The sequence below is a fragment of the Rhinichthys klamathensis genome, unplaced genomic scaffold (assembly GCF_029890125.1).
Source record: "Rhinichthys klamathensis goyatoka isolate OS25496 unplaced genomic scaffold, OSU_Roscu_1.1 h1tg000076l_1, whole genome shotgun sequence".
NCBI lineage: Eukaryota > Metazoa > Chordata > Actinopteri > Cypriniformes > Leuciscidae > Rhinichthys > Rhinichthys klamathensis.
In genome coordinates this window covers 897,877-910,363 of record NW_026606618.1, presented here as the reverse complement: position 1 = coordinate 910,363, position 12,487 = coordinate 897,877, and the positions used below count along the sequence as shown (strand labels likewise).

Here is a 12,487-nt window from a genome sequence, read left to right as displayed (position 1 = left end):
TTCATGCTGACTTTAAATGCTACAAAAGCAGCTATATCTAAATGTAGCTGAACTTACTAGGCATGTTTTTGTCAGTATTAAAAGTATTTATAAAATGCACTGGATTTGCGTGTCATGTCTATTCAGTTGCACATGAAACTCAAAAGTTGACTCTTTTAATTACTATTATTACTAATGTCAAACTTAGGTTAATATACAAATTTTTTTTATTCACCCACCAGTCACTGTAACAGTATTCTGCCATAGAAAAGCCTTGCAACTTCTTAGTAGAACAGTAAGCACACGATGAGAGCCCTTAAAACAAGTGAGGCTGTGTTGACAAGTGATTTGCTATTGCTGCATGTTCGGAAGGTGCAGAACAGCAATATACAGTAGCATAAGAGAGAGATTGAAAAAGAGAGAGATGCTTGATGAGGCCCTCTGTTGTTTGTTTCCCATAATGCACAGCGCAAACTCTCCTGGAATGCCTAATCCACTAACACACTTCAGCTACGAATGTGGCGAGTTATGAACTAATGAGCTAACCGTCACACAACTGACCTCACACTGGAACTGATGCAAGAGTTTTTTTTTCTCTTTTCTTCTCTTTCTCGGTTGTGAGGAAAAGTCCAGCATCATTTGGAGTTTGGGTTGTTTTTTTTGAGGAATTCAAGGTGTAATATGTCAGGACAAAAATCTGGAAAAGACAAAGAACATGGACAAACATTTTTGTTGATGTTCTTAATGGACACAACATGGATTTTCCTTGCTCTCTTGAAATGGGAGTTGATGTACAATGTGCATAGTTTTGTTCAATTTACATTTATTTCATTTCTTTAATTATTTTATTTCTTCACATGTGTTGGGGCATCTGAAGTATTCTTAAGAGCCTCCAAACTGGAGCTGATGTACTCTCTAGTTCGCTCAGGATAGGCATCCCGAGATAAAACAGAAAAGCAAATGGAAAATAATTACTGTAGCTTCTGTTCATAACATTAACCAAAGAGATTTATGTGCATTTGATCTGACATAACTGGAGTACAAGGTTATGAGATGCATTATGTGAAATGCTTGGCCAAAGAGATGCATTTTTAATCTAGATTTAAACTGGGAGATTGAGTCAGAGCCCGAACAGTATCAGGAAGGCTATTCCAGAGTTTAGGAGCCAAATTGCGAAAACGCTCTCCCTCATTTAGTGGACTTAGGTACTACCAGAAGCCCAGAGTTTTGTGACCTTAAAGAGCGTGATGAATTTTAAGGTGATAGAAGATGGGTTAAATACACAGGAGCGAAACTATTTAGGGTCTTATATCAGTAGCAATATTTTATTGATACGGAACTTAATAGGCAACCCAGACAATATAACTAAGCTGCAATGAGTAGAAATTTGTATGTTATGACATCACTAACATATGCACGTTAACATGCGGCCACCTCCATTTGTGTATTACCATTTGGTTTTCAGCAGCTTAGCACTTCCTGATCAATGTCAGTGTAAATTAGTAGTTTTAACCGTGAATAGGTTTACAAAAGTCTTAAAGTAGAGTAGAAAAAATGGGCTGTTTAATTATTAGGGGAGAGTAGTGAAAATGGTTCTGAATTGTTTTGTTTAAAAAAAAAAGATTATCTAAAGTGGAAAAATGAAAATGCAATCAAAGCACTGAATATGGCCCATTTAAGTGTAAAAACCATCCAAAAAAATTGTCAATTGAATAGTCAACTGTCTGGGGAAACGTTGCACAGTGTTAGACAGTTTCCCACCCATCATTTTTCTTGCAAAATAAGTTAACAGGATGAATTCTACAGGGCAAATACTTTTAAGATTTATAAAAATCAAGACAGCAAAGTATAAAAAAGCCCAACATATCAGGGTGTAGGACAGTTCAGCAACGATTTGCTTGATCTCTAGTAGAAGCAACATCCATTTTAAGGCAAGTGAAGTATGTGCACTTAGCAGCAATCTAACTTGTTGGTAAGAAAAGAAAATCTCTTTTAAAATGTAGACAATTTCTTTCAGATTGTGAAATAATTTCCTATGCTCATTTGTGATTGATCTAAGACTGATGATGGGCAGATTCGTGTATGGACTCATTCTCCAGCCACAAACTAAGATTCAGTTCATCCCCCCCCCTTCTAATCCTAATACAGAAGCTGCATGAGTCTTGAGGTGGTTGGTGAGTGACAGATATTGATTGTTCACTGCCAGGACTTATTTAGCCCAGCACTGCCACACACAACGATTTTAAAGGAACAATTCAAGCTAAAATTAAAAAATGTTCTGATTTACTCATCCTTATCTCATTCCAAACTCATATCTCTTTTCTTTCTTTCCTCCTTGAAACCAAAACCGGTAAATAAACATTACCATGAAAGTAGTCATGCTCTTTGTGTGAGGAGCAGACTGAAATTTAAGCCATTTATGCTGTTAAACCCTTTAAATCACAGGGCTTTATGTGAATTGCATTGGTTCTTCCTATATAAATGCATTGGATTCAGACACTGTATGATAAATAAAAGAAGAACCGATTCAGACAAAAGGTTATTAATGATATAAAACCTCAGAACTAAGAGCTTGTCTCATCAATCAGGCATGGAAGCAATTAAGTACACTAAGATACCGCTGGTACAGGCCCTGTTCTAAGTGAAATGACCCGACCGTATACAATATGCATTACAGTCAAGAGTCGGATGTTATTTACACATCCGTTTAAGAGATATAAATCTATTAAATATTGCTGCAAGTGCGCATTTACAGAATCATTGCGTGTTATTACTATGCTAATGGAAAAAACATATTCATGGACAGGATGCTGGGGCATCATACATTTTGTAATTATGTATAAGTCTTTACTGATCCCTTTTATGCTTCCTAGCTGAATAAATCTTATTAACCCTAAACTTTTGAACAGTAGTGTGGGTTATAATATATAATATAATTTCTTATATTTTTTATTATTCTATATATATATATAATTTACTTTGAAACATTTATAATTCACTGAATTCCTGACTTCCAAACCTTGATGTGTTATTAAGTGTTTATAAAAGGTATATAAATAATGTTTGATTAATAAGCGAGCCATGCTTTGAGTCTTTTTAATTAATCAATGGATCCTCAGTTAACAAAATCAGTCTGATATTCCATAAAAGAAATAGTCATGTAGATTTCAAACAACGTGAATTTATTTTTTATTAATTGTATTATTATTTTAGAATGATTTTTTTTGCACTAAATGTTCTTTTAATATGTGTTGTGCAAGATGTGCTGCAATCAACAAATGGAAATAAATACATATTTTGGTTACACTATTTTTCGCTAGTCCATTTTAATCTAGATACTAACTTTGCAACTACATGTCAACTAACACATTAGTAGACTGTTAGGTTAGTAAGTTGACATACAAAGTTACTAGTGCGAGAAATTAACCCTAAAATCCCTTTTTTTTTATATATATTTGTCTTGCTTAATTATTTGATTGGACTTCCAAAATTTTAGAAAATAAAAATACAAAATATAGCAGCCAATCCAGATTAGGATGTACAATGCAGTGGGGTCGTGTGACAATGTGTTACCAATTATTAAGCAGACAGTCTACTAATACTCTAATGACTGATGTTGATGTAGCAGCAAAGTTAAGTAGGCTATATTTAGTAGAATGTCTAAAGTAGACCATCGAAATAAAGCTTTACCCATATTTTTAGTTCTGCAACAGCCAAATTGCTATTTCTGTCTTTTGACTGATGGAAAATAAAACATTCATCAATGTAAATAAGATAGAAATGTATGTATAATTGTTGCGCCAATTTAGAGGGAAACGAAGGCGTTGAACGCAACATTGAATACAGCAGAAAAGAGATAGGCAGCATCTCAACGTCTTCAAACAGACGTGAGTGATGAGAGGGAGGAACAAACTAGTTCCTGACAAGCAGAATGAGACGACAACGTGAAGAGGCAATTAAGGAGGGAACGGAATCAATAAATACGAGTCTAGCCATTATTTCGCCCTCTGTGAAGGGGCAGTGCAAACTGACGTGCAGGTGACAAAGTGTTTTTTTTTTGAAAACCTCTACATCCGACCGACAGCTAAACTAGCGTTTATGCTTTCGCCATCAGTGGCTGTGACGAGTTAAAAAGGCCCTGGCGTTTTGGAGGACTTGTGTGCTTTGTTTTCCCGCCGCAAGTGAGTTTATTTACGTTGACGTGCTGAGTTCTAATGAAACTGACAGTTAAGAAGATCAAATCCTCTGCGATCAATTGATTGTTCTCTGCTGTTTTTATTTTCGTTTTTGAGAGGAAAAAGGGAAGCTTGAAAAGGCTTTTCGGGAATGAATGAGCTCCCTTAAAAGCCATGTGTCAGTAGCATTATTTTTACTCTTAAATGTTAAATGTTTCGTGAAATATTTTTTAGTTACCCATTTGTGATGTTTCACTTGTTTTAAAGATATATGCTAACAATTAGCCTAATAGTTCTCCAGAAATTGTCATTTACTTACCATCATGTCGCCCTTTCACACCAAGAACAATAACTATAAAGTTAATTTTAACGTCTACTTCAGCGGACGATATTATTCTGCTTATTCTTCGCACGTGCTGCAGTTTTGCCGTCTGCCTCTTTAAATGCTCGAGCTCTTAAAGCAGGATGGATTCTGATTGGCAGTCAATGTTTTCTCCAATCGTTCATCAGCTGGAAAAAAAATCGTTCTGAAAGTGATTCCAATGATATCGTTTCTCTGTGTCGTTATGGTTAAATTTGTGATTAGTCATTATATGATGAACCGATTTAGTTTAAGCTTTTATTCACATAAACATCCATCAACTCACACATCAGTTGTGGTAAACGGAAGCACGAGCATGTTCGCTTAATGTGCGCAAACCACTGAGATTCATTTCTTGTGTGTTACACAGCACGTTTGAACATCTGCAGAGAGAAACTGCCACTCAGAATACACACATAATGAAGGACGTAAAGAAACTGGAACTTGGTCTTCATTACATCTGTGTCAATTGTTATTTATTAATGTATTCAGCCAACAACTGTTTTAGATCACTGTCATTTTTGCTAATTTGCCGTGTCAATAAGAAATAAAAGTACCTAATTGACACAACTTTTATTTTTTTTAAATTATTTTTGTTTTTTTAAATGTAAAACCCAAATAGAGGCAACAAGATAATACGACCAGGCAGTTAGGGGAATAAAAAACGATATTAATAAATAATATATATAAATAATAGTAATATTAATAATATGAAGATACTAATATTAATGAAAATAAATATTGTTGAAAAGGTTATATTTATACCATTAAGGTCCTATATAGCACTTTCAAAGCATGGTTCTTTATGGAACCTTATAAAAATGGTTCTACTTAGCACCAAAAAGGGTTCTGCTTTTGTTACAAGTCGAAGAACCCTAATTTGGTACTGTTTAGAACCATTTTTCTAACCAGTGTATACAGTGCGTAGGCTCACAGCTGAGGCTGTCTGGCAAAATAATATACTGTCAAGGTTTATCACAATCTTGTCTTGAGCTTGTAAGTAAATGATTTTTTCCTGTCAATATAAAGCACCATGGGGCTAAAAACTGATGCTGGACCTTTGACAAAAGGAAGCAATTTATTGAATGCCACATAAAGTGACTTGAGAGAAATAGCACATTTATTTCAGAAAGGTTAAGTAATATTTCACACCTTTGAAACTGTGAGTATCACATTATCCCCACACAACACATTTAGCACACAGGTGAATCTTTAGAAAATGAATTAAAATAACATCAAAGGGTTCATAAATGCATATGTTGCAGTAGCACGGCACAGAGCTGGCGTTGATGTTGCGTTTCACAGTGTTAAATGTTGTATGTGCACACATGGTTCATGTATGGGGTCCTGCATAGGAAACAAGCAGGAAGTGAGAATGACAGATGGTTCTGTTCCTCCGCTCTGTCAAGCCGGCTTCAACCCCACGGCTCTGTGGCTCCGTTCCTCTGTATCTCTCATGATGAGGAAAGATGGGGCAGGTCAGCGCTTTGACAGAAAGGAGCAATGTGAAACAGACACCTTCCTGCCTGTGTTGTGTGTATGAAAGAAAGACTATTGAGTTAATGGGTGGAAATGTTGTGGCTCTTGTAAATGATGAGAGAAAAAGGTTAGGGAGTAACTTCTTATTAAATACCAAACCAGTTCTTATAAGAACTTTTAAAAATGATTTTTAGTAAGAACCAAACAGGGTTTTATAGTGTCATAGGAGAACCCTTTTAAGTTCCTCAAATAACTGTTTATTTTGTAGTTCGTGAATAATCCTGTTTACTTTTCATTGTTGTCTGGTCTTAAATTGTGAATGATTAATCATCATATTGCAAGGTTTGCAATATGCAATATGATGCAAAGGTTTATAAGTTGGGGTCACTAATATTTAAATCATTTGGAAATAAATCTTTTGCTCAAAAATACAGTAAAAACAGTAGTATTATGAAATATTTTTTACGATTTAAAATAACTGTTTTCTGTTTTAATATAGTATAAAATGTATTTTATACCTGTGATACAAAGCTGAATTTTTGGCAGCCTTTACTTCAGTCTTCAGTCAGTGTCACATGATCCTTCAGAAATAATTCAATATTTTTTATTATTTCTCTAATTTCTTATGTTCAATATCAAACTGCTTAATATTTTTTGTGGAAATTGTGATAGATTTTTTCCCCCCATTATTATTTGATGAATAGACTGTTCAAAAGAACTGCATTTATTTAAAATAAGTCTTTTGGAACAATGTAAAAGTTTAAAGGAGCTGTATGTAAGATTGTGGCCAAAATTGATACTGCAATCCCTTTCAAATTACTGTAGAGCTGTGTATCCCCTCCCCCCCCCCCCCCTGACTGAGGTTGCCAGATAGGCTGCAGGATCCAGCAGGAACATTGGCTGCTACAAGGAGCTTTTAACTAGAGCAGAGCTGGCAACCCGGATGCCGAAACACTACTGACTTCGTGATTGGTAGATAGGTGGAGGGTGGGGCTTCAGGCCAAAACACAAGATGACAACATCAACATCAGTTGAGGGCTGCAACTTCACTTTTTAAATGACAATATCGTGGCCGTACTACTGTTGTCAGTGATATAAGTATTTGAAATGAACATGATTTCTTAATGTCTAGAGACACATCAGGGCCATTTTATGATTAATTGAAATACATTTCTTACATACCCTGCTGAATAAAAGTTTTAATTTCTTTAAAAAAAACTGATGCTAAGCTTTTCAACAGTGTGTTTTTTTAAATTATTATTATTATTATTATTAGTAGTATAGTAGAATCATCATTGTGGAAAAAGACTCATTAATCTGGCACAATAAAAACATAATGTGTATTAAAGTACATCCACAAGTCGATTTTAGTTGCATCTTTGTATTGATGCTTTAAAGGAATAAATGATGGCTTTTCCTCTGCTAATGAATGATATTTGAACCAACGTGCTGATCTGAAGAATCTATAATGTAACATCAAGAACCTTTTTAATCTCCAAAGAACCATTAAGCCAACTCAAGAAGCCTATACAGCAAAAAAGTGCCCACATAAATAAAGTTTAAATCAGAACAAACTGCTTTGGTAAACCTAATTTGACTTTTTCTCTTATTCCTTTCTAGTTTCACACTAACCTTATGTTTCAAAATAACCGTTTGAAATCGGTTTTGTGGGTCCCAATCTCTTAAGGGGAATATCCTTCATGTTTCTGTAAATTAGAAATGGTTTATTTCTACAGGAAGGGGAATTGCTTCTGCATTAAAAGATAGCGAGCATCCAGTATGCTTCATTGCTGTTTTAACCAGGGCTTTTAACATGTTTGCTCATATACCAGAAAGCGGCCAAATTAGGGTAAGCTAGTGGATGAAGCTTAAGTGATTCAGCATCAAATATTTATCATGTGACCACATTGACAATTGTGGGGAAAACAAAGTGAGGCCTGATGTGCCTGCATTTAGCTGTGGTTATTTGTAGCTAAGCACTATTTCATAATACTATTCATCCATTTGTCTTAGTTGCCTACTACATGAAAATGGGTCATATTGCATCATTTTCATTTGTAATAGTTATTGTTGTGCATTAAACTATATTTGAGTAATACTTGCACATTGAAACACTACTTCAGGCCAAGGATCCCTTGGTGGATAGAGACCATCATTTACATATAAAACATAGTGTTGCTTTCTGGCCTATACTGCATGCATATAATCTATGATATTCTTGGAATGTTATTCTTGTATGTTTTTATTAATATTTAAAATTCATTTTATTTGTAAACTTTCTGTTTTAATTTTAAGGGTACACTATGTAACTTTTTACGAAGTGGTTAAAAAAAGAAGAACATTGTTTTGGTTGTGCTTCAGATTGTGTTCGGCTGAAAGAGAAAAGTCATATACACCTAGGATGGCTTTAGGGTGAGTAAATTATGGGATCATTTTCATTTTTGGGTGATCTATTCCTTTAGTTTGTGGCCATGATATACAGTAGCCTACATATTTTTTCCCACATGTCATGTGCTGGGCTCCGTACTGCGGTGAAGCAGGGTAAAACAAAAACTGCTTTTGTAGAAGGATTAATGATTTATTGACTCCTTATTTAATTTTTATACAGTTATTTTTATACTGTTTTACTGTGGGAGAGATAATGGAAGATATATCTGAACTTAAGATTTTTACCACCCTTCCACTACAATCAGTTTGAAAATAAAATATGATGTAATTAAAATGTAAAATTTAGTCTCCACACCATTTCAGTACTTTTATATTAAGTCCCGTCAATACTAATGCTAATGGAATATTCAACATTTTAATCAAGCTATTAACAATGCTTAAAATCAAATCAATTCAATTTGTTGGAGAAATAAAATCCTTTTCACCATTACACATTCCCTTCTCTGTTCTCTGCAGTGCAAACACTTCCTGTCTAGTAAAAGTTTTGTTTTGTTTTCCTTTTTTGGATTACGACACTCTCAAAAACAATAGATACTGGTGCCAGTCATCATTACTCATTATGCGATAATTTTAATGAGAAATTTGTTCCTTTTGTCATGTTTATGGAGACCCAGAAATGTCTAATATGTCACAGAAAAAAAGGAAGAGAGAGCTGTAGAAATGAGATTGTGAAGGGAATGATGGGGTTCTTTTTTTCTTGCGTTATGGACCACATTGCTCTCAACGGATAAAACAGGTTTCACTCTAAAACTGAAGCAGGATGTGTGTTTATGCAGTTTGTCGGTGCGGTGCGGCTGATCGGTAGTAAATGCTGCTCCACCTGAACTCCAGAGGCGCTCTCACACAGACACGCCAAATATGACCTGTCGCAGAAGTACGATAACACAAGTCATTCCAGGAAATCCCTATGAGGGTGTCAGGTTTGGGGACCACACGATTTCGTCTCTGCTGTTTGCGGATGATGTTGTCATGCTGGCCTCTTCAGACCAGTATCTTGGGGTCTTGTTCACGAGTGAGGGAAGGATGGAACGGGAGATTGACAGACGGATCGGTGCAGCTTCTGCAGTAATGCGGTTGATGTACCGGTCTGTCGTGGTGAAGAAAGAGCTGAGCCACAAGGCGAAGCTCTCGATTTACCGGTCAATCTACGTTCACCTATGGTCCTGAGCTGCATAAATAGACTGCATACATAAATCTTGTAGCAGATCTAGGCAGGTGGAGCTGGGGGAGGTGGAGGGTTTCAGAGGGACTTCAGTGCACACTGCCAGACTAACTTATAGCAAACAATGACAAGCAACCAGACTATTTAAATGTTGAGCAAGCAATCTCATTGGCTGCAGGATCAGCAGAGGCTTGTGCCATGCGGTAATACTGTGTTTGCTTACATATTTTATGTAAAGGACCTATTAGCCGGAACTATGTTTATTTGTAGTGTAAAGAAAGAATGGGTTACTTTATACTTTGTTGAAACTCACATTAATTTATAAAGATGTTTTTATGATTTTAAGATTTATTTCTATATTTTTTTGTCTTATAATGTATGGGGAAATTTATTGGACAATGGACATTCTTAGAAGTTCCTGCTTAAACAATGTAATTTGTTTATATTTTATTTAAATTAGTTATTATATTACTTATGTGCATTGATGTGTTTATTTAGTTAGTTAACTCATTTGCATTGTTTTATTGTTGTATTGCACTGGTGTTGTGTTTATCTGTTGTGTGTTTGTTTATCTGATTTATTTCAGCCTTTAACAGTTGCTGGTGGGGCCACTTTTGATGAATGTCATTGTGTGACCTTTCTTTGTATAAAATGTGGTATGATCAGTAACAATAGTGTATTACATTTATATAACTGAATGACGTTATCACAAAACGTCATCCCTTAATACCTGTAACAAGTTCTGGCAACCAAATAAAAAATATATTGTTAAGAAGCCATACAATAAATTAGTCCGTCTCTCTGTGTTTATATTTATTATCCCTCAGATACACCATTATATGTTGACCTACATCTATGGGCTTACATATCTATAAACAGTTTTCCCACTCTATAAATTGTTATGGACTCATGCATGCACTCGTAAGATATGAGTTTACTATCAGCATGGTGAACAACTGTATACTGTTTATTTGATTTTATTTGATCTCCAAGCAGTGTAACGTAAATTATTTCATCCTGCCCGCAGACCATACAGTTAATCACAGATACTCTCAGGATGGATGAAGTCCAAAATACCCTAAAGAACCATATGTTTGAGATGTCTCTTGCATGTTGGTTTTTCCTTGTTTGGTAGGTCTTCAAATACACCTGTACTGATTTAGAAATGCCCAGGTGTGGATAGGAGTGTAGACACAACGTTGGCATACTTAGTGTGGCCTACAGGGAACTGATGTCTTCATAGTTCTTGTTTTCTGGACTCCAAAACTCTCTGCTTAAGTAACAAGAGAACTTGCTGCACCAGTACATGAAGACGTCAGCCCCACTGTGGTGGTGATTTAGTATTGAATGTGCAGATGGCTGGTTGTACATTAATTGTGTGAGGTTCTGGTGGGGCAGGACACTTTGACTTTGAACCACTCAGAGTTCAAAGAGCAGGAGCATCAGAGATCATCTTACAGTTGAGGAAAAACCTGATTCCCCAGCAGAACAACTAGAGTTCATGATTGTGACCCCAAAGGGCTGTTTTTCTCATTTAGTTTAAGGAGTTTGTGTTTATAAAATCCCAAATTCTACCATTGGTTGCTGCTCACAAACAAATGTTTTGTTAACAGTTCATCAAATTTTGTTATCAAAAATGTACCGATCAATAGTTCATGAAGGCAAATTAATGTATTGGAAACTTCAGTATTTCCTAGAATGGGTTTGCATATACTTTTTGTAGCCAAGACTTTAAAACAGGCCTACATGTAAAAAAAAAAAAAAATCTGTGTGTGTGTAAAACAATTTTTTTAAATGTATTTATCCTATTTGATGGCAATAAAATGCGTTAGAAAAAAGTTCTTGAAACAGCAGAAATGCATTAATTGGGCTTATGACTCAAACCCTGTGTGTGTTATTGAGATTTAGTCCTTGTGCCAACCTCCTTTTATGACAACTAGCCCCACAGCACATTCCAAAGCGGCTTTTTTGCACCCTTGAAGGGCACTTCGGGAAGGAGCGCTCCAAACGAAGCGAACAACTGAATCCCTTTTACGAAGGGCCTTTTCACAGGTCCGCTGTTAGCGAAGGGAACATGCAATGGTCACTTCAAGGAAGTTATTTAATTTATTGGTGTTGGTCTGCCCTTCGGAGTGAATAGGGCATAGGGATGCTCACTTCCGATTAGAATTTGCCCCCAGTTTCTAAAATAATATACATGACAAGAGCTCAATGCATTCCGTGTAAATTAACTAATAATCTGTTGTGTAATATATAATATAATATTATTTGGAGAGTAAGAAGACTTATTGTAAGGAGTTACAGATTTATTTATTTTGGTGAAATTGCAATTTTATTTTAACATCACACACCCTGACCTTTTTTTTTTTATAAGGCAGTCACAAAATCAGTAAAATAGTTTAATATACAGTAAATATACCCTGAAGTTGTGTACGCTTGTATATTCGGTGCAAGGAAAGTATTATGCCTACTTATTTTACATGACAGCAGATTTTAGTCAGAAGGTATATATTTTTATTTTGTACAGTAGAAAATAGTAGGATATAAATGCGTAGATTATATGTTAAGAACTTGTTTTTCCCAAAATTTGACCGTTTTTATAATCTTGGGCACCAGTATTTGTCAAAAATGGTTATATTTATTGCTTTGTAGACGAGGTGCAAACACTGTGTTTGGTAGCAGTGTTTTGCCTGTTTCAAAATGCGTTATTTTCCAGTGCCAATTTGATCGCTTTTGCCGTTATGCAGGTGCGTCAGTTTTTAATCTGCCCAGTAGGTGGGACTTGATGCTCGGATCATGGACCTCTCTCTCTCTCTCTCTCTCTCTCTCTCTCTCTCTCTCTCTCTCTCTCTCTCTCTCTCTCTCTCTCTCTCTCTCTCTCTC

The 12,487-nt window shown here is 35.6% G+C and overlaps 1 long non-coding RNA gene across 1 annotated transcript in view; it reads right to left on the bottom strand.

Moving 5' to 3' along the window:
* The window catches only part of LOC130085194 (uncharacterized), a 239,956-nt gene that overhangs the window by 198,505 nt on the left and 28,964 nt on the right, over positions 1–12,487 (bottom strand). The gene's annotated exons all lie outside the window — the stretch shown is intronic.